The sequence below is a fragment of the Lissotriton helveticus genome, chromosome 8 (genome assembly GCF_964261635.1).
Source record: "Lissotriton helveticus chromosome 8, aLisHel1.1, whole genome shotgun sequence".
NCBI classification, from domain to species: Eukaryota; Metazoa; Chordata; class Amphibia; order Caudata; family Salamandridae; genus Lissotriton; species Lissotriton helveticus.
The window spans coordinates 126,322,611-126,343,731 of NC_136069.1; positions in this window are offsets into that span (position 1 = coordinate 126,322,611).

The following is a 21,121-nucleotide window of genomic DNA, read 5'->3' on the forward strand; positions in this document are numbered from 1 at the left end:
GCAAGGTCAAAGAAATTCCCCCCCTCGACCGGGGTGACGCGCTATTTCAGCGCCTCCTGGCGCGCAGATGACGCGGCGTGCGCCGCTCGTGATGCTGGGAAGTGTAGTCCTTTCCCCCCTCCAACCGCGCTCCACTCGGCTACCGGGCTCCGAGATGTCAGAGGAGTCGGGCAGCGGGAGGGCAAGCACCGATGTTCCAATAATCTGTTGATGCAGGTAGGCGTCAGGACAAGTGGCAGCAAGGGTTTCGCAAGGTCAAAGAAATTCCCCCCCTCGACCGGGGTGACGCGCTATTTCAGCGCCTCCTGGCGCGCAGATGACGCGGCGTGCGCCGCTCGTGATGCTGGGAAGTGTAGTCCTTTCCCCCCTCCAACCGCGCTCCACTCGGCTACCGGGCTCCAAGATGTCAGAGGAGTCGGGCAGCGGGAGGCGGGAGGGCAAGCACTGATGTTCCAATAATCTGTTGATGCAGGTAGGCGTCAGGACAAGTGGCAGCAAGGGTTTCGCAAGGTCAAAGAAATTCCCCCCCTCGACCGGGGTGACGCGCTATTTCAGCGCCTCCTGGCGCGCAGATGGCGCGGCGTGCGCCGCTCGTGATGCTGGGAAGTGTAGTCCTTTCCCCCCTCCAACCGCACTCCACTCGGCTACCGGGCTCCGAGATGTCAGAGGAGTCGGGCAGCGGGAGGCGGGAGGGCAAGCACCGATGTTCCAATAATCTGTTGATGCAGGTAGGCGTCAGGACAAGTGGCAGCAAGGGTTTCGCAAGGTCAAAGAAATTCCCCGTAACTTGTTCCATTTTATGAAGCTGGATCTAAAGCCCATTCTCTCTAGGACCGCAAACATGTAGTTCCATGCAATGGTATTGAAGGCCATTTTGGCATCCAGGGACAACACGGCCACCTCTTCATCAATCCAGTGTTGCCTACCCAGAACCCCATGTAGGCATCTCAAGATCAGGGCAGTGTTAGCTAGTAATTTCCCTAGTATATTAGTTCTGCCGTAAGGAGGGAGATAGGTCTATAAGCTCTACCGTCATTGGCTGGTTTGCCTGGTTTTTGAATTACCACAATCATGGCTAACCCGATCTCTTCTGGTAACCACCCTATCTCATAACTTTCTAAATACATCTGACAGAGATAGGGGGCCAACCTGGAGGCTGTTAATTTAAAAAGCTCAATTGGGAGCCGTTGTGTTCCATAGCTTTGCCTGAGCTTATGTCACATGTGGCATACTGGATTTCCTCTTCTGTCAAGGGAGTCCCTTTCCTTTGGTGATATGGAGTTGACTTCAATAGTGGAGAGAAGCTCCCGTGCTCCATTTGGCAGGACCGTCACCACTGAGTCATATACCGAGTCAAAGTAAGTAGCAAATGTTTCTGCAATATTGAGGGGATCAGTGATTTATTGCCCTGTGGGCCCATGCAATAGGTGTACCCATCTCAATGCCTGCCCTCTTCTTATCAGCCAGGTCAATATCTTGCCCGTCCTCTCCAAGTGCTCATAGATCTTATGGTAGGTTGATGTTTGCTTTGCCTTACCCGTTTCCGTAAGGAATTTTCTCTAGTATAAGGTCTTAACCACCAGTAACTACTGGGCAGCATGGTCAGGGGACTGTGTCAAGGCTTTTCCCCCTCAGAATCTCTACCTCAAGTTGTTCGATATGTTTAGTCAGTTCCTTCAAGGCGAGAGCTCTACCCTATATAACTGCCTCAAATGTGCCCCATAGGATCTGGGCTGAGGTTACAGAGCCAACTTTTTCTTTAAAGTATCGTTCGGTGTCTGTGGTTAGCACCGCCATGAAATGGGGTACTTTAAGCACCAATGGGTTGATAGTCAGGGTCACGCACCTGGGTTGGGAATCTACGGTCATCTTAGTCAAAATGGGGGAATGATCCGAAATCCCCAGAGCCAAGCAGCAGGCCTCTCTGAATTCAGACAGCTCCTCTGCGTGTGTTAGCATGTAGTCTATTCTTGATTGGCTATTAGGTGCCCCTGAGTGAATTGTGTGGTGGTAGGGTTGAGGTATCACTAAATATCTACGAGGCTGAGGGTAGCGAGGAATTCAGCCAGTTTAGACCCAGAGCCAGGGTCTTTACGTGGGGGCAGTCAGTCAAGAGAGCCATCTACGGTCTGGTTAAAGTCTCCCCCTATTGCTAACTTGTCAATTAGAAGGTCAAGGAAAAATTTGCTAAGGTCCTGTAAAGTAGACTGTCGCAATGCAGGGGGGACATAGAAAGAGAGCACATTAAGTGTTTTCTCTTCCCAGGAACCGGATACTGCCACAAATCTGCCCTGCTCGTCAGTCCATGTTTTCTTAACCATATAGGGTCAGTTCCTACGCAGAAGCACACCCGTCCCACGGGAATGGGAGGGAAACCCGGCATACATTATCAATTGATAACCCCTTCTCTTTAGGGTCTTACAAGTATTCCCAATTAAATGGGTTTCTTGCAAGAGGACTACTACGGGAGCCTGCCTCTTTAGGTACTGGAGGACTATGCCTTGTTTGAGTTTGTTCCCAAGCCCACTTAAGTTCTGCGCTTGTCCTCATTAATGGTGATGTGAGTGTAAGCCCTGTATGTCAGTAGCGTTGCAGCCGTCACACCAGCACTCCAGTAATGGCTGCATGCATACGACCAGGGGAGATGTATTCCATACACAATTAAGAGGTTGTGAAATACCCACAGGTGAGAATCTAGCATCAGGTTTGATCTATTATAAGGGACACATTGCTGTGCTGAGCTAAGACTACTAAACAACTACTACACCCCTCCCACCCGGAACGCCCCTCAACCCCCCTGCCTGCCTCCCTGCATAACGGATTCCAGTGACCCGCTTCCCCAACAGTGCAGTGTGCCCGTCGCTTTCCCAACTCTGAAAAGGGGGGAACACATATGCACTAACAGCTCCCACCATCCCCTCCCTACATAGTCATAGATTAATCCACAGGAGTCATTATATTCAATAAAGTACACTCATCACAGGCCAGGACAAGATTACTCAATCTTTGGTGCAGTCCCACTCCAACTCCACCAGTGGCCGGGCCCTATTGACCACTATTTTGTTAACAGTTCAGTGTCGATCTCCCAGTCCATCCCGTCGCCCGGAAGCAGGACCGACACAATTGGGCATCAGAGGGATAATCCATTAGTTAAGCCTTGATTCAAACTGCCAGGGTGGTTTCAGGAGCCACTCGTCATGTATTGGTCTGCCAAGTCAAGGGTAGATTCTTGTCTATTTTGCGTCTTCGTTGCTTATTGTTCTTGCCGCTTCGGCCGTCCCTTCTTTCCAACTCTACACCAGACATCAAGCCAGTCCATTGCATCAGAGGGATACGCTAAGAACCAACTTTTTCCTTCATATTCTACATGCAGTTTATCAGGAAACAGCATAGCGTCCTTGATATCTCTGTCCCTGAGAACCTTTTTTACCTCCAGAAAGGCGCATCTTTGTTTCTGTACTTTTGTGGTGAAATCTGGAAATAACGTGATCATGTTATTTTCATATTTGACGGGGGTACACTGGGCCATCTGGAGAATATGTTCTTGGTCTCGAAATTTAAACACTCTCACCAGGATATGTCAAGGATGCGCTCCTGGCTTGGGCCTGCCCCCCGGGATATGGTGAGCTCTCTCGATAGAGAAGTAATTGGAAAGGTGCTTAAGCTGCAGGTGGTTAGTCACCAGATCTTCAACGAAGAGGTCCACGAATGATCAACACCAGAAGTAGCTCCTCTGCAGAGGCGATATTTATTATTTGCTCAGAGTGATCACTGCACCTTTATTTGGACCCCAATGAACCCCTCGGATCTCGAACAGTCTTGTGAAAGCAGCTCCCGTCAGGGTCCGATACCTGTCTGCCTTTGTTGCTATTCGGTGGCTCAGTGCGCAGTTCCACGGGTCAGGCCATCCAAACACACTAATGATCTGCCATCCCCCTTATTCCTTTCATGGTTATTCAAGAAGTCCAAAGGCAGGTCACTTGTCAACCAGGCATTCCTGCTCTCTCTTGAGCTAGAACATAGCTGGCCTTAAGACAAAAGATCAAAACTCGAACATCGATTGACTTTATTGCTTAATGCGATTTTATAGCCTTTCAGGAAACATGGGATACAACTTCCTTGCATTAGTTTTGCTTGTTATTACTGCTCTGCAATCCATTCCCAATGACATAGGGCAAAGGGTGGTCTCCCAGTTTGGATCCAATTGGACCTCAATGTTGAGGTATCAGTGTTGGATACAAAAAGTTGTGCCTTTCAAACCCTGCTCATCAAGGACAATCTGAGTTATTTTTAGTTTTATCTGATTACATATTATAATAATGATGTTTTAAACACTGTGTTCTCTGATTTTACAAAGGTACTTTCCATTTTAACTCATCAGAAACGTTTAGGTGTTAGGATTTTGTGCCAACCCAATAACATTCTCTGCAGGGATTTTAACGCTAAACTTAGGATCTATATTGAAGAGCAGGAGGTTAAGTGCTACAAAAATTAAGCAGGAAAGCATAAAGCTGCAGCTAACCTTGTTGACGTTATCCAATTGTTTGAAGGGGTGCCTTTGGATTGCCTCCTTCAATAGGGAAGGGCCATGCTTCAGTTATTGACTATATATTTTGAATGAGAAACGTCTGTGTCCTGCTTTTCACAGGGTACTGTTCTCGAAACCGAGTGGGGGGGACCCAAATGCCCTAATTGTAATAGGGCACTTTCCAGTGCTCTGGGTAAAAAAATCCAGTTAAGTCTATGAATCCCTCCAGTGAGTGTCTAAGGCTCATTTGGCATCTGAAAGGACCAAGGGCCAAACTTCAGTTACCGTCTTAAAGAAGTGCCGGGTATATATTTGAATTTTCTGTCCGATGTGAGTGGTGAAGGTATGCCAGTCCACAATGAACAGTAGTTTGTTGAAGCCTATTTAATATGCCCAGGAGTGCCCAAGATGGTACAATAGGCATTGATTTTAAGTAAATCGATGGCCAAGGATGTCCCTTTCCTCTAAACCAAGAGACCCATCAGAGGTTTAAACAGCACACCAGAGTTACAAACTTACCTTATAGACAAGGTGAGAGGAACGGAATAAAATGATTGGCAACTCCTATTTAGTGTTGTGAATTCCAAGAATAGCAAGGTGCTCTGGGACATGGTTTAAAACATTAGGCAAAAGGATGCCCAGCACAGGTCTCTTTTGAGTTACAATGTTCCAGGCTTGGAATGGGTTGGACATTTTATTGATATTTATCAACTAGTGGAAGGGGATAATCAAGGAGAATTACTTTTGCATACATTGATGAAGCCACCCACATGTCCATCATTTTATATGAAGTGGTGGAGACAATAATGAAAAGCCCAGGTGATAAAGCCCCAAGCCATATGTAGTCCGTATGGACATCAAGCAGCACTGAACTGTGGGACCCTGTACTTATGAATACATTTAATACTTCATTGTGTAATTGAATTCCATGATTGTGGACTCTCTCAACCATTATTCTCATCTTCAAAAAAGGGGATCGTATGCCATGTAAATGCTATCATCCTATTTCCTTATTGACAGCATAGTTAAGATCTTGGGTAGGGGAGTTTTCAACCGTCTGAGGCTTTGGATAAATCAAAATAACATTTTGTGTCCTTATCAATATGGTTTCTGACCTGGGCTGGGTACAGTGGAGCAGTGCCTGCACTTGCCTTTGCTTGTTTGCAAGTATACCATCACCAGGAAATGCCTATTCTACCTGGTCTTTATGAAACTCTTGACAGCTTTTGCCTGAGTACGTCACACTAAGCTTTGGCTGATGTTGTTAGATCTGGGAGTTGAGATTGCACTGGTGAACCTTTTGCATATTCTACATGAGAAAGTAGCTGCTGAAGTCTGATTTGGTCCATCAGGAGAATTGCCCAACTCTTCCCATTAGCCATAGGAGTGTGTCAGGTCTGTATTCTGGCCCATTAATGTTTATCATCTATATTATTATATGGAGTCCTTTGTTGGCCAATGACACAAGTGATGTCCCGAAGGTAGGGAACATTCTAGTACCAGCGCTACTCTATGCAGATGACGCTGTATCTATGACATGGACCCCAAGAGCAGTTTGTATATTGGTGGAGTCCTTTGTGACAGCATGTGCAAACTAGATTTAGTCACCAATTTAGGGAAGTCTCACATCATGGCATGTGGGCCGGGAAACAGAAATGCTGTTAAACTATTGGTTAATAGCCAATCCCTGAGCAGTGTCAATACCTTTTTTTAATCTGCGATTTCCTTTTGATTCCTCAGTTTCCTGGTAGTCGCAGATCAAAAATTCATGCCTGAAGCTCAGCATATCAGCAGAAACAATCATTAGTTTTCCTCAGACCTTAGATAGAGGGACCAACTCTCCCCAACTGAACAATTCCTGATGCATCGTATGTTTTTCTGTAAATCTTATTTTAAAGTATTTAACATGCCTGGAGGGTAGGATGTGTCATGCTTATTGCAGCTTTTAGGTAACCCCGATGTTTGTTTAAGAAGAGTATGCTAATTTCTTAAAACAGCAGTATGATCACAAAATAACTATGGAGGAGTGACCTTCTGGTCGTTATTATTGTCCATGATACCTTAGGTGCAAAGTACAGGGTGGCTGAGAATGGCCATCTCTATGTGGCCTTTATGGAGTTATCGAACACTTTTTATTGTGTGGTCCATTCAAAGTTATGGGCAATAATGGAAGCCATGGGAATCGAGATGCTGATAATTAATTTTATTCGTCAGATGCACTCCAATGTTACAGCCTGCGGCCATTATGAGAGATAGGGTGAATGACACTTCAGAATTACCCGTGGCGTTAGACAAGGGTGTGTTCTTGCCCCTTTTTTACTTTTTCGATACACTAATGCCATAGCACCAGCCCTTGTTGGGTCTACCACAGATGTCCCTTCCATTAAGTCATCTCCTGTTCCAATACTCCTCTATGCAGATGACGCAGTGTTGTTGGCACAAACTGGCAATGCACTGCAGAAGCTCCTAGAGGAATACATAAAATTCATGAATAACTTGGACCTGAGGGTAAATTAATCGAAGTCCATTGTACTTGTGGCAGGATCGATACTGAAGAAACATCCTAGAATGCTTGTAGAAGGGCACAAATTGGAGGTTGTGGATACCCTCAATTGTTTAGGTGTCATATTTCACAGTGAACACACCAGGCAAAATATGGTGGCTAGTAGCATGCTCCTAATGGGAAAAAGTATTGGAGGGCTCTTTAGATTCATAAAAAAACTTTGATCCAAACCAATTGAAGCAATAAAAAGATCAAAAGAAGTCTTAGCTCCTTATATAGATAAATCAATGTGGGAGATACACATTGTGCAGATCCACTCTACCTAGAGGTAGAAAAATTGAAATTGCTCTTGAACAAAACCCTAGAAAACATGAGTCAGCTAGTGCTGTTAATTATCCCTTACATAACCACTGGTACAACAATGATTGCCGTAAAGCTAAGACTAAACTACTAGCGACTGTGAGATCTAATGACATAGATGTATTAAGGGATAAAAAGGCCAAGTCCAAGAAATTATTAGTGCAAAAAAGGATTGGGATGACAGCATCTGAGGTGATCTGATTGATGCAGCAAGAATAAGGATCATGCTGGCTTTTGGAAAATATTAGCCAAGGGCAACAAAACTGGAAGTACACGCCTTGATCCCCTTTGGTATCCAGGCACTTGGTATAGACATTTGTCAGCATTGTACTCCAAAGCTATCATCCAACGCTCAAATGGCTATTCGATGAAGGTAACCTGCCCCCTAGTAATTGCTTGGAGCGGATTAAGCACTGCTCCTTATTTTAATTTGGATGACACAATGGCAGCAACAGATGCTGTTTAGCCAGGGAAAGCCCCAGCCCAGACAAGATACCTGGCGATCTACTAAGACACGATAAAACAGTATGGGACCTTCCGTAAATTTAGTGAGTTATGCTGTGGCAGTAGGAGCTCCAATACCAGAGTGATGGAAAGGGGCTGAAATAATCCCAATTTTTAAGACGGGTAACTGACAAGACCCTGTTAACTACAGGTCCATAAGTTTAATAGATACCTTGCAAAAGATCTATGCAAAACAGATCATATCCAAGCGTAATAACTGGATAGAGGAAAATAACATTCTCTCACAGTATCAAGCTGGGTTCAGAGAGAGAACCAGTAAAATTGATCAGGTCTTTAGACTTTTATGCATTGGTTGGAAATATACAAAGTTAATGAGAGGACATCTGTATATAGCATTCATATATTTGAAGGCTGCTTTCGAATTTATCCCTAGGGACTCCCTTTGGAATGCCCTTGAAACTCGGGGAGTCCCTGCAGAGTCTAGTTGCATGAAGACAATTATGCAAAATTTAGATGACGACCCGGAGGTGATCCCTATTAAAGGAGGAGTAAGGCAGGGTGGTGTACTGGCACCACCTCTTTTCTACTTATATGTAAATGACGTTGTGAACCATCTCCAAGGGTACAAACATGATTTGCCAAAGTTCGGATGGTTGACAGTACCGGCCCTACTATTTGCCGATGACACAATTCTGCTATCACAAACTCCGAAATGATTACACAACCTATTAGACTTCTTCAGTGAATTTTGTGTTTTAAAATGCCTTGAAATAAACTCCAATAAAACCCAAATACATGGGCATAAAACTTTTAAAAAAATATGACAATTCAAAAACAAAAGCTAGAATATGTGTCCAATTTCAACTACCTTGGCATCACATTAGACACAAAATTGACATGGAATCTAAACTTACACATATGCAAGGCTATGCCATAGAAGAACTTAAAAACTATAAAGAGGGGCTAATGGAGATATTGAGACTCGGTCAGCATGCAACACTTCCATGGGTTAGACACGCATGAACATGGTTCTGCAAGCTAGGTCTAAACTAGTTTTGGGATGCACTGAGCACATTAACAATACTTTCAAAAAAGATCTTGAAAAATACATATTGGATGTACATGTAAAACAGTATCCACCACTGTTCTGAATTAGGTAGGTTAACATCTCAGTTCTTTTTAATAAAACCACTCCCCTTTTTTTAACACTATTTGATGAAGATCAACCGCAATTGGCCAAGTCATTATACATGAAGTTTAGTTTTGAGGTCCTGCAGGTTAACTACAACACAGCAAAATGGTCACATAACAACAGTGATGATAGAGAGGCTTATTGTGCCCTATGCTTACTCAATGCAGTAGAAAACGACTCCCATATATTATTTTATTGCCCAGCGTGTGACATACCAAAGATAAAATGGATTAAACCCATTTGACGAAATTTGGGAATTAGGTCACACTCAGGAGCACTCAGAATTTAAAACTGATACATCCCAGAGAATTGTTTTTAGTGTAAGCAGATATTTATTTGCCGTGAACTTAATAAACAAGGGAAAAAGCATGGCATTTTAGTTATCTGATATTTGATTTTACCTCTAAATGTTTTATATTGTACAAGTATGTGTGCTGGATTATTTACAGCATTTGAGCAATGCACTTTATTGCACTTGCACTTTATTCACTGATGCCTCGAACCAATATTGCTTCAATGATTGAACATTATAGAACAGCATCAGAACCAGAACACTATTTTTTATATATAACAACCAATGTGTCTGTGATTTATTTTAAGATAAGCTCTGAGCAAGTTATCGCCACTTGAGGAACACTGGCATTGTTTATACTTGATTTGAACTGTTATTCATGTATGAAATGTATAAATCTGCATCTTTTATGGATTTTCAAACCGGATTTGGGGCCAGATGTAGATAAAGTACATTTACCGATTCTAAAATACCGAATTTTACCGATTCGGTATTTTACAATCGGTAAATGCTATGTAGCAAAAAAATCAGTAAACATTACTGAATCGGTAAGATTCGGTATTTACCGAATCGGTATTTACCGATTCGGTATTTTAAGGAATCGGTAATTTACCGATTCCTTAAAATACCGAATCGGTAAATTACCGAATTTGCAATTTAGGCCACCTGCATCTCAGTAGCCTAATACCGGTCGGTAAAGCCAAAATTCGGTAATTTCGGCCGTTACCGACCGGTATTGGGTGACCTACATCTGGCCCAAAGAATATTAAATGTAAAACAATGTAAAATAAAAAGATTTATGAGGCAAATACTATATATGTTGCTTCCCATGGGACAGCCATTAGGGGCACAACTGACATATCAATATTACAATGCATAGAGGATGGCTTCTTGAAAAGATTGGCCTGTGTCCCGCAATCCAGCTTCTCCTATAACTGCTATTCTGAGCTGAATTTGCCCTATATTATGGATCAAATCCGTATTGCACTGATTTTATTGTGGCATCTAGTCTGGAGGAAAGAATCGTTAAACCTACCCAGAGATATCTTGAAGGATAGTCTGAAGTTAGATTGTGTAGGTAAGATAAAATGGCTACAATATATCAAGATCAATTTGAAGGCAATTGGTTTACATAAACCATACAAGGATCCGAAGATATGCCAGACAGTCCCAAGGAAAGAATTGAAGGGCTGACTAGTAGATAAATTAGAAGAGATAGGTGGGAGCTTAATTGTAACAAGAATGGGTTAAACAATATGTTTTATCCCCCAGCATAAATAATACTGCAACCTCATACCCATCTTTTGTTACGAACCTCCAACATAGATATGGATTACTGAGGTTAAGACTGAAATACATTCCGATTATGCCAGGCCACCCCTTCAATATCTACTTATTGACGCCCTTCCTGCTTGCCCATGTGATACACGATCCCCCCAGTGTGATCTTCATTTTTTTTTTGTAAGTTATTTACTGAGGAAAGGAACAGACATATTTTCCCGCTTATGCTAGACTTAATTTCAGACAATGTCGCCCAGCTTTTTATTGTCTCCAACTATTAGCTGATCATCTTGTATGTTACTGCTTGACTTCATTTCTCTGCTCTGCCATAGAAAAAAAAACTGTTCTTCTAGGTTGTGCGTTACAAGGAAATTAAGGGGCAAGCCGACCTAATGCTGCTACACCCATAAGAACTGTTTGTCTTTTGCGTTGGCTTGTTTTAGTCTCCTAAGATTTTAACTGTATTCTTCATTCATGAATTGTATATAGGCCTGTGCTTTTTAACTCATAACAATTTTAACAATGATGATTGTCTATATGCAGAATGCTTTGTATTCCGTTATTTTAGTTGCAAAATAACGTTTTGTTGCTTGTGATGTAGATATACTTTACAGATGTGATGTAACTTCAGTGCCACACCAGGAGCAGCCTCCTGCTGCACAGCCTGCCCACTCCAACTAATCTCTCAAGCATACATAAACATTTTAACTCTATGACATCACACACACACACACTCCGGCTGAGCAGCAGGTAACAGAGAACTAAGGAGAGAATGCATCATGCCTATTTCAAGATATAAAACATGTTCCCCCTTAGACATAATAAACAATCATTAAGTGTATATTAAAACCCTAGACCAAACAGTAAACAGCAGGTCTCTTTCAACCCTCACTCATCCCAATTAGGGCGTCTTGTGAGCAAATAAATGATCTCTTTCCTCCTCCACTCATCCCAATTAGAGCATTTTATGAGCAAATAAAGGGTTTCTTTCAACCCCCACTTATCCCAACTAGGGCATCTTGTGAGCAATTAAAGAATCTCTTTAATCTCTTTAACCCCCCAGCCCCCCCAACTAGGACATCTTGTGTCCACAGAAAACCAAAGTACAGGGTGTCTCTCAACCCACAATCACTCATTACAACCGTAGGCAAACAACGATCACGCGTAACAAATTGCTCACTACAGCAGTAGGCAGAAGAAATCTCTCACCCCGCTCATCCTAACAGGATACTACATAAACTTGAACTCCGTAGACAAAAGGAATCTCTCAGCCTAGCTCACCCTAACAGGATCCTTCATAAACTTGTACTCAATGTAAGCCACTCTCCCACAATCCTTGCAGGACCAAGGACATTATATACTCAATGCTACTCTTACAAAACAGCAATTTCACAAAAAAAACAATTTCTGGATTTTAAACATGAAATCAATATAATGTGGCTCCTTTCGGATAACTTTGCACAATATTCTGCAAGCACATATACCATGTAATTACCATGTAACTAGCATCCTGCATTACATCTCATGCAACCCTATTAAATATTACTGACAACTTTACTCAAACCCAGCATGAGAAATATAACATAGAAGGTAACAGAATATTCAGAACACTGGTGAGTGATTCTTCACACGTTCGTCCCAGGTGCAGGCATGCACAGAATGGTCCGCCCAGGTGCAGGGAATGCAGAATGTTCACTGTAAAATATAAATACACACTAATTCTGGTCAGTTCTCTCCATGTTTGCAGGTATCAACATGTGTTGTACACATTTCTTGCTTCCCTTTAGACCCAGATTTTGCTTCCAGAATGAAGTTTGCACCGTAACTGCACTTATCTATCCAGAACACTGAAATATGTTCCAAACTGCCTTTAAATCTAACAACACAGCACTAAACGTTCTTAATCCTCAGCTCTAACAACTTGTTGTAATGTTAAGTGGTGCACTCTTTGTTCACTTGCGCTGCCGGTTCACGCCACACTGACATGCATTGGTTAAACGATAGAACACTCTTGTATTGTCTTGAAGCCGTATGATACTATATAATCCAAACTCCAGAATCATTATAAGGAGATGGCATAAAATTGAAAGACGAATAACACCCTTCACAATTAAGTAGGCAGCAGGCTGTCAGTTGGAGATGACACTGTTGGGACTTAAGAGAGTTTTCCTTCCTTCTAAGCATCAAACTCTTTTTTCTTTTCCTTTTTCCTTTTAGAATATGCTTTATCTTAATCTTCTTTTTCTTAGTTTCTTGTAGACCTAATCTTTCTCTGCCATATCCTTTCGCTCCAGAATCACTGTAAGGAGATGGCATACAATTGAAAGACTAATAACACCATTCAAAATTAAGTAGGCTGCAAGTTGTCAGTTGGAGATGAAAGTGGTGGGGCTTAAGAGTGTTTTTCTTTCTGGTAGGCATCAAACTATTTTCTCTTTTCCTTTTAGAATTTGCTTTATCTTAATCTCCTTTTTCTTAGTTTCTTGTAGACTAAGGGCCCGAGTATGATTTTGCTAGGAAAGAACTCCGTACGACTCGGATCCGGAGGGCTTTCCTAGCAAATTGTGCTCTGCGAGTCTGAACGACTGAATACAATGCACCCGTATGGTGACGGATTCAGTTTGCTCAGACTCCCATTGAACTCCATGGGAGCCTGTATACCGAATGCGTAAACAGGCTCCCTTAGCAAAAAGGGGCAGGAGGGGATAATCGTACAGCCTGTTGCCGGCAACCCATGGTGCCCGCCACGGGTCCAATTTGTAGGGCCCCAGAAGAAGGGGGCCTGCTACAGCCCCTCAAAGTCAGATTCCCACATCTGTTTCATCTCACTGAGACTCGCTCGTTCAGAAGCCGGCTCCATTGCGCAGGACAATTCGGCTGCAAACGAGTAGGACTGACAGGATCGGGTTCGGGAAACAATTTGGTCGACGCGGATGAGAACTTCACATTGTACTTGGTTGTTTGGAACAGGGATGATTTGGTCAGGGACATAGGCTCCTAATTGGATTCGCTTGTTCCAGAACCCGTCTGGAGGCCTTCTTAGCGAGATCGTACTTAGGCCCTTAATCTTTCTCTCCCATATGCTTTTGCTTGTGCCAGGTAAACTTGATCTTCCTTTTCATACTTGTTCACGCACAGGTTAGTTTCCACTCATTGCCATTGTTGCAATGAAAGAATGATTCTCTATAAGAAGGTAGCATAGGTTTTATAATGTAATTTATTGGAAGATAAAAGGCTCTGTTCCAGGTTACAGATGTGATGTAACTTCACTGCTGCACCAAGAGCAGCCTCCTGCTGCGCAGCCTGCTCACTCCAACTGATTTCTCAAGCATAAATAAACATTCTGATTCCATGACTTCAAGTACTGTAAAGTATCTTCTGACAATATCCACAATGCGTTATCTGTCTTGTTGTTAAAATAAGGATGATACAGAATACCAGCTCCAGGGAAATGAGAGTATTCTATATAAAGTCTGTAACGTAAGCTCATTAATAAATAGAGCATAAAACTTAAACACCACATGTACACACACACACACACACATTGGCTGAGCAGCAGGTAGCTGAGAACTAAGGAGAGAATACATCATGGCTAACTCAAGATACAAATATATCTTTGCAATAAATACTTTAGCTTACAAAGCTATGCACCATCACACTCTGGTGTAGCGACTTGCCTCTTGTGTCTCCATTTGATATATTATACATACTTCAAATCAAAATAAACTTTATTTGGTTTTTCACAATTAAAAAACATAAAAGTATACTAAAACACTGCCCTACAGTAAAGATTTAGTCATTAATGCATCATTTAAAAAACAGGGAACATATAAACGTTAGCAGCTCTACGACATAATGATTGTACTCACATTTCTTATTTACAAATTTAAAATCAAGACATAAATATACAAATAATTAATCATAACTGACCCTAGACTTGATTGCAGACTTGTAAAAAATTACAATAAAAGGGACACAGTCTTCCCTCAATATCTGAAGAAACAGGAGAGCTGGCCGGGCCTGTATAAAATACTTTATTGTGATAATCTGCTCCTGTGTTGCTATGGTCACTGAACCATAAGTCTTGCTGCACCGCTGCCTGCCCTGACTGTTCATTATTTGAACAATTGGATTAAAGATGTAATGGCTATTGTTTAAGTACCTTGAGTATGTGATGCATTGTCTTTCTTTTTATGATTTTTTCTAAAATCCATTACAGATAAATTGATTGATTGATTGATTGATTGATTAACTACCATTGGTGTTTTGTGGCTGCTGTTCACCTAATGAGTGATTTAACCTTTTTTATTGTAAAATGTGTTCTATGTCCAAAGTGGAGAAGAGGACACATTTCACATTGAAGTATAGCACAAAGTCTGGAATTTCATCTTTTGCATAATTTCACATAATATTCCTGGCTTTTTACATAGAGGCACGAAGGAGATTCGCAACATGATTACACAGAGGAAGTTACATATATTTTTCATAGTGCTATTTAGTATGTGGTAGTGATGGCATTTATATGTTTTGAACAATTCAGAAGTTGTGAGCTGATCATTTTTTCTAATACGAAGTATTGGAAGCATACTAGAAAGCTAGTTTAAAGTTCTTCTTTAATATTGTGACCAAGATCTACATCCACTAATATTCCTGAATTCCTCAATGTTATATATTTGTATTAGCTTCATGATGCTTATATTGTGTAGATGATTAAAAGAGAGTACTTGAGACTTTTAAACTGTTTACCGCATACCGTTTTATATGTGCAAGATGGAATTGTGTCGGAATACACAGATAGAGTAATTGTACTGTTGGTAAATAATCTTTAGGATGCATTAACTTGAAATTTGCTTATGAAAACCAGGATTATTTTTCAACAATGGTTTTTAATTTCTTTTAAGTTAACTTTCAAGGTAGCCTCAATTAGCACTGCCTTCTTTTCTAGGTCGTGGGTGTTTGTTGCTAATTGTTTTCATGTTGCTTAGAGTGTCATTGTTAGTTAAGATAATGCCATCCTTTTGTATCACTAAATTGTACATGTTATTTATGGTTGTTGCTAGCAAGAGCATAATGTTCACAGTTCAGTGGAGCAGAATTATTTACATTTGTTGCAACACATTGCTTGAACAAAAGTTGTTGTAATGAGTCGCATCAAAGCGAGAGAGCAGAACCTATCACTATGTACTTAGATGTGATGCTGTTAGCTTCATTCCATGTGATGGCACATTTTTAGCTGCCTTGCACAAACACCTTTCAACCTTAGTCCATGGGTGTGTGGGTGATTTTCATAGGTTAGCTACTGGAAGTGCCATTATAACATCTTATGCTTAGAAATAGCATGAAACTTTTAGAACTTTGTGTGTGTGCTGTATATTACAGCTCACAACAAAAATCATAAAATTGTAGGTAAAATAAATGTTTAACCTTCTAAAAACACACAGTATGATGGTTAATGACACGTTTGTGACATTAACCAGGTCATTAATAATGTAAAAAACAAAAACATTTAAAATTATTAATTGAATGTGACTATTTGCAACAAACTAAAATGGCAAACAAATATATGAACTATTAAGACAGATTAAATACCTCATGTAAAAAATGGTCAGTACATATTAAATACCATCATTGATGTTGAACCAAACTACATATATGTTCTGTGTATTCGTACCACATCAGTAATGTCCCCTATCTTAAATGAGTTGTAATTCTTTAGCATCCAGTACTTGTACCTCTTGCTAGAGAGAAGAGATGCCAGACCATGTAAAAGTGGTTATACATGATTCTTGCTTGCAGGCGTGGCTTGGAAGCCATAGATGGCGGATGCATGAATTTGCTGCTCCACACCATCCCTTTGTGTATCCTGCAAATTTATGGTCCTGGTCGGCAACCTCAGCACCAGCGGGACATCACAACCATGGAGAAGACCTACCAGATCAGCTGAGATGCTCTGCAACACCGGCGGAGGGCGGTACGCCACCGATGTGGCATCTGCAAAATCCAGCGCCCGAGCAGTAAGATGGCAACTGTGGTGAGATGGAGTAAAGCGCAGACCTATGGTCCCATCCCTTGAAAGCCGTAGGTACTGGATCTGTGTGGAGGGGGAGTTGCACTGGGAGCAGAGGCAGTTAAGGGGCGTAACACAGGCCCCCGCAGCCCCCGCGGAGCAGGGGGCCCAAAGCTCCAGGGAGCCTCTTCGGCACTGCACTCTGTCCAGACAGCTCCTGATTGAGCCTGGAGGGGACCCTACATTATACAGTGCAGGAAGGCCCCCTCAATTTTCGTTATGCCAGTGAGACAGGGCCTACTACATGTGACGTTCCATTAAGCCCTGATCGCTGCAACCGGAGAGGCCGTGTGGACAGGAGAGCAGGCAACGAGCTCTCCACTGGCGACCTGGTGGCGGTGAGACTTAGGCTGCAGAGTGTGGAGTCCTGAGGATCAGGCCTGCCCCTAGAGCTGCACCAGGAGCGGAGGAGGGACCCACCGCCTGTGATGTTCCACGTGACCCCGGTCGCTGCAGCCAGGGAGGCAGCGCTGACCGGAGAGCAGACGACGGGCCCTGTCCTGAGAGGTTTGTGCCACCCTACCGTGGCCTGATACAGGATGTTGTGGCCCACGAGGACCCCAGATCTGGGGCACCGTGGGAAGACTCGACACCTGGGACACTGAAAGGGCCTCACCACGGCTAGAAATCACCTGTCAACCTAAAAGCCTTGGCAGAGCTTCCCTAACAGGAGTGGCAAGGACATAATATCACCATTTTGTAATGCAGCTAAACTATACATCTATTACATTTCATCATATATGATATTTATTTTTTTCAGAACAAAAATACATTTTGATACTTACAGAACATATGCACAGATGTGAAATAAATATTAATAATTACAAAAATCTATGTATATATCTAAATGTATTGTATACTATTTGGAAAACATATTTTTTCATAGTCAATACTTATAATATTGATAATAACTCAAATGTTTGTATTTCCAAATCTCTTGATTTACAATATAAATGAAGAATTATTTTCAGCAAAGATTGTGTTTTGATTTGTTACAGTAATTCTGGAAATAATGTAGTCATAAATATGACTTATAATATGTCACATGCCACAATAATAGTATTAAACTAATATAGAAAAAATCAGATTTATTTAAAAAAAAAATGTGAATAACACAAAAGCAGCACTAACCATCATATGAATACTATATGCAACAGTGACACTCTGTCACTGCAGTTACATGAACCTCATGTTGTGTGCCACAGCAGGGCTACTTATAGCCTAAAGTACTTCTATATTGGTGCTGGCTGCAGGTGTGTCATATGACAATAGGGCATTGAAGGCAGGAGCACAACGGTACACCATGCAGAGGACACTCACATCTCAGCATGGTGTCAGTAAAAGTTAAGCTAGCAACTTTGGTCAGATTTTCATTTACATTTCAGTGAAAAAATTGACATAGGGTCGTGTGTATATACAGCACTTAAATTAAGAAGTTAATACTTTTAATCTAAAGAATTAAATACAAACATTGTAAGCTAAAATACATCTTTATTGTGGTGCGGGACCTGAGAAGCCGTTTGCTGCTTGTGGGGGTTAGTCTTTGGCTGCAGTTACACCCTGGGTGGAACTTCGTCCCAGGGTGCAGAATATTGACATCCACCTCCCTCCAGAGCTCCAACTCGTACTTTCCTGGTGGGACTCCAAGTCCCAGGGTGCTCTGTGACCTCACCTAGCTGCCTCAGGTGTGGGGGAGGAGCCAATACGTGCTCAAAAGCAAGAGGCAGGGTGGGGGCAGCCCCCTTGATTTCAACTACTCAGCAGTGGACTCTAAAGATCGGTCCTCCATAGAATGCAATAGAGCGGATTCGATATCCTATTGCAGGATCACTGTGCGAATTACATCATCACGGCAAGTAGACTGGTTTCCTCCTGGGGCCCCCCTCATCATCACAAACTATAAATGCTGCATGCTCATGCTTGATTGATTATATTTGTGTGGACTTTAAAGGGTATAGCTTAACGGTCACTTTTACCTATGAGTACAACAAATTCTTCTGGTTCCCTTCCTTATTATATTACTAAAAGGTTTGTGTGTCTGCCTACCGCCCGTTGGACTGCTTGACCTATACAAAGGGCGGTTTTGGTATGGAGTGCCTTTTAAAACTACACTATAGGGAAACACACTTTAAAAAGTCCCGGGCTCAAGTCAACCCCTCTTCCCCGCCCCTCCCAACTTCAATCGATAAAATGTTACAAAGGGCCACAGGTGCCGTCACAACTGAAATTGAACGCATTGAAAGGCGGTTGTCAATTACCTCTGATCTCTCCTTTCTAACAGTAGATTTGCCTATTTCCAACACCATTCCTGCAGTATTTTTACCTATTGAAAATGTTTCCCTGCCCCCCTCACTCCATGAAAACGTCTTGAAAATTGTAACTAGAAAGGGGGATGAGGGTGTAGGCACTCGTAAGAATGGGAAACATAAGCAAACAGTTGGGAGGGCAACTAACAGAAAGGAAGGAAGGAGCCAAGTATAGAATATTCTCTTTTGTTAAACCCAGCAACAGATTCCGCTGTTACCACTGGTATAGATCCAAAGTATCCACCCTGGGCTCAGACGTTATTGGCAGACCTACTGACCCAATTTGGAGCTATTCTCAAGGAAGAAGTTGCACCTTTAGTCTGCCAGCTAAATATTTTGACATCTTTGAGGATCTCGAGGCAAACACAAGCCAGCGCCAATGTAATACTATCTGCAGCGAGGGAGAGCGGTCTCAACTACCAGATAGATTCTAACTCCTGGGCTCCTTTAGACAATCAGGTGACACTTAGGACTCACGGCCCCATTACTCAGCCGATCATTAGCCAAGATACCAGTCGTATCCCCCAGCACCATGGTGTACAGCGAGTACAAGAGAGGACAGTGAACACAACGATGAGGACACCCCGCAGTGCAGTTGAGTGTAATGCCACAATCGATACTATGAGGAGTGCCCACCAAATCACCAATAGTGTATCAGGGCCGAGCACAAGTAGAAAAGAGTTGAGGAGGGAAGAGTGCCCTGTGGGTAGGTTGGAAGCAGCTGCCAGCCAACCATAAACCTTCCACCAGCATCATCACCCTATGTAATCACCTTGACAGGGGTCCCACTACTTAATAATACCCAGAGGGAGTCACAACTAGAACTGAGGAACAAGAGTTTGTTTTGGCTAGCAAAGCATAGGCAGTTCTCCTATGAAAGGGCTGGGGAAATTTAGATGGTGCACAGGGTTGATTGGGTGGGACCTAGTAAAAAAACAAATCAAGGTTATTAACTTTAAAAATCCCCAGACTGTATGCAGGCTTTTAAATCATAAAACCAGCCCCACACAGAGATCACTCTCTTGATCATTTCTACTCCCACTGTTCTAACCCTGGTAGGGTAAATGTAACCTCAGGGTATGAAAGGCATCCGATTGAACACGCTGATTACAGGCACCCTCCCATTAGACCTCTTTTTTTTTTATTTGCCTGTAAATAACCGACATTGGGCTCTGGAAGATGTGGATTGACTATCAGGGATAGTGGGACTGGATTATCCAAAGAGTACTCCGACGCCCCCGAGAGGACGAGTGGAGTCAGACCATGGGGGTACAATTCAGCCCCCCTCTTCAGAGTCAGGTACAGAAACGCGGGCTTGGACTGTAGCCACCTTGCAGGGGATTAAGGGTCCTGTGGGCCCATGTCATTTTTCGGGGTCCATATCCCCCAATCCTTCTGCCCCTCCTAATAACATTGCACAGGGGGTAAATACCCCAACTGTAATCGCACCCTGTACTGATCCCTCGGGAGAAGTTCTATGCACAGGTAGCGAGTTGAAGATCCTCTCCTGGAACAGGGCTGGCATCAAGGGTAAACTCTCCTGCCCTGAATGGGGACTTTTCGTCGACCAGTATGACATCTGAATGTTCCAGGAAACATGGGCAAGGGACGAGTGCACAAGGGTGGGATTTGCGACACGTAATATTCCAGCTGTTACTAGAGAGAGGGGCAGACCATCTGGGGGCTTATCTATTTGGGTCAGCTCACATGTTGTGGCTGGTAAAAGCCATGCCTGGATCGTCTTGCCATCATACATCTATCAGAAACCCCATCCATATCTGCAAGACTGCTTCAGGGACTACTACTACAAATAAAAATTAAGCCTGTTAAGACTGGGTTGCTTTTCAAGTAAAGACCTCACCCCCAAATGGCTGCTGTCGTGGCCAACACACGACTGTTGCCTTTGTGGAAATGGCGCAGAGTCACTACTGCACTTAATATGCAAATGTCCGGCACTCCAGGAACTAAGGAAAACGCTCCTGCTACCACTTTTAAGAGACGCTCAGGTGAGAACCTGCAGGGCGGCCGTTATTAAATGCCTTAGTGGGTCTTGGATTCAATTATCCTGTAATACTATAACATTTCTGGAGTACACCACCCAAGAGCTGGAAAACAAGGTACCAACCA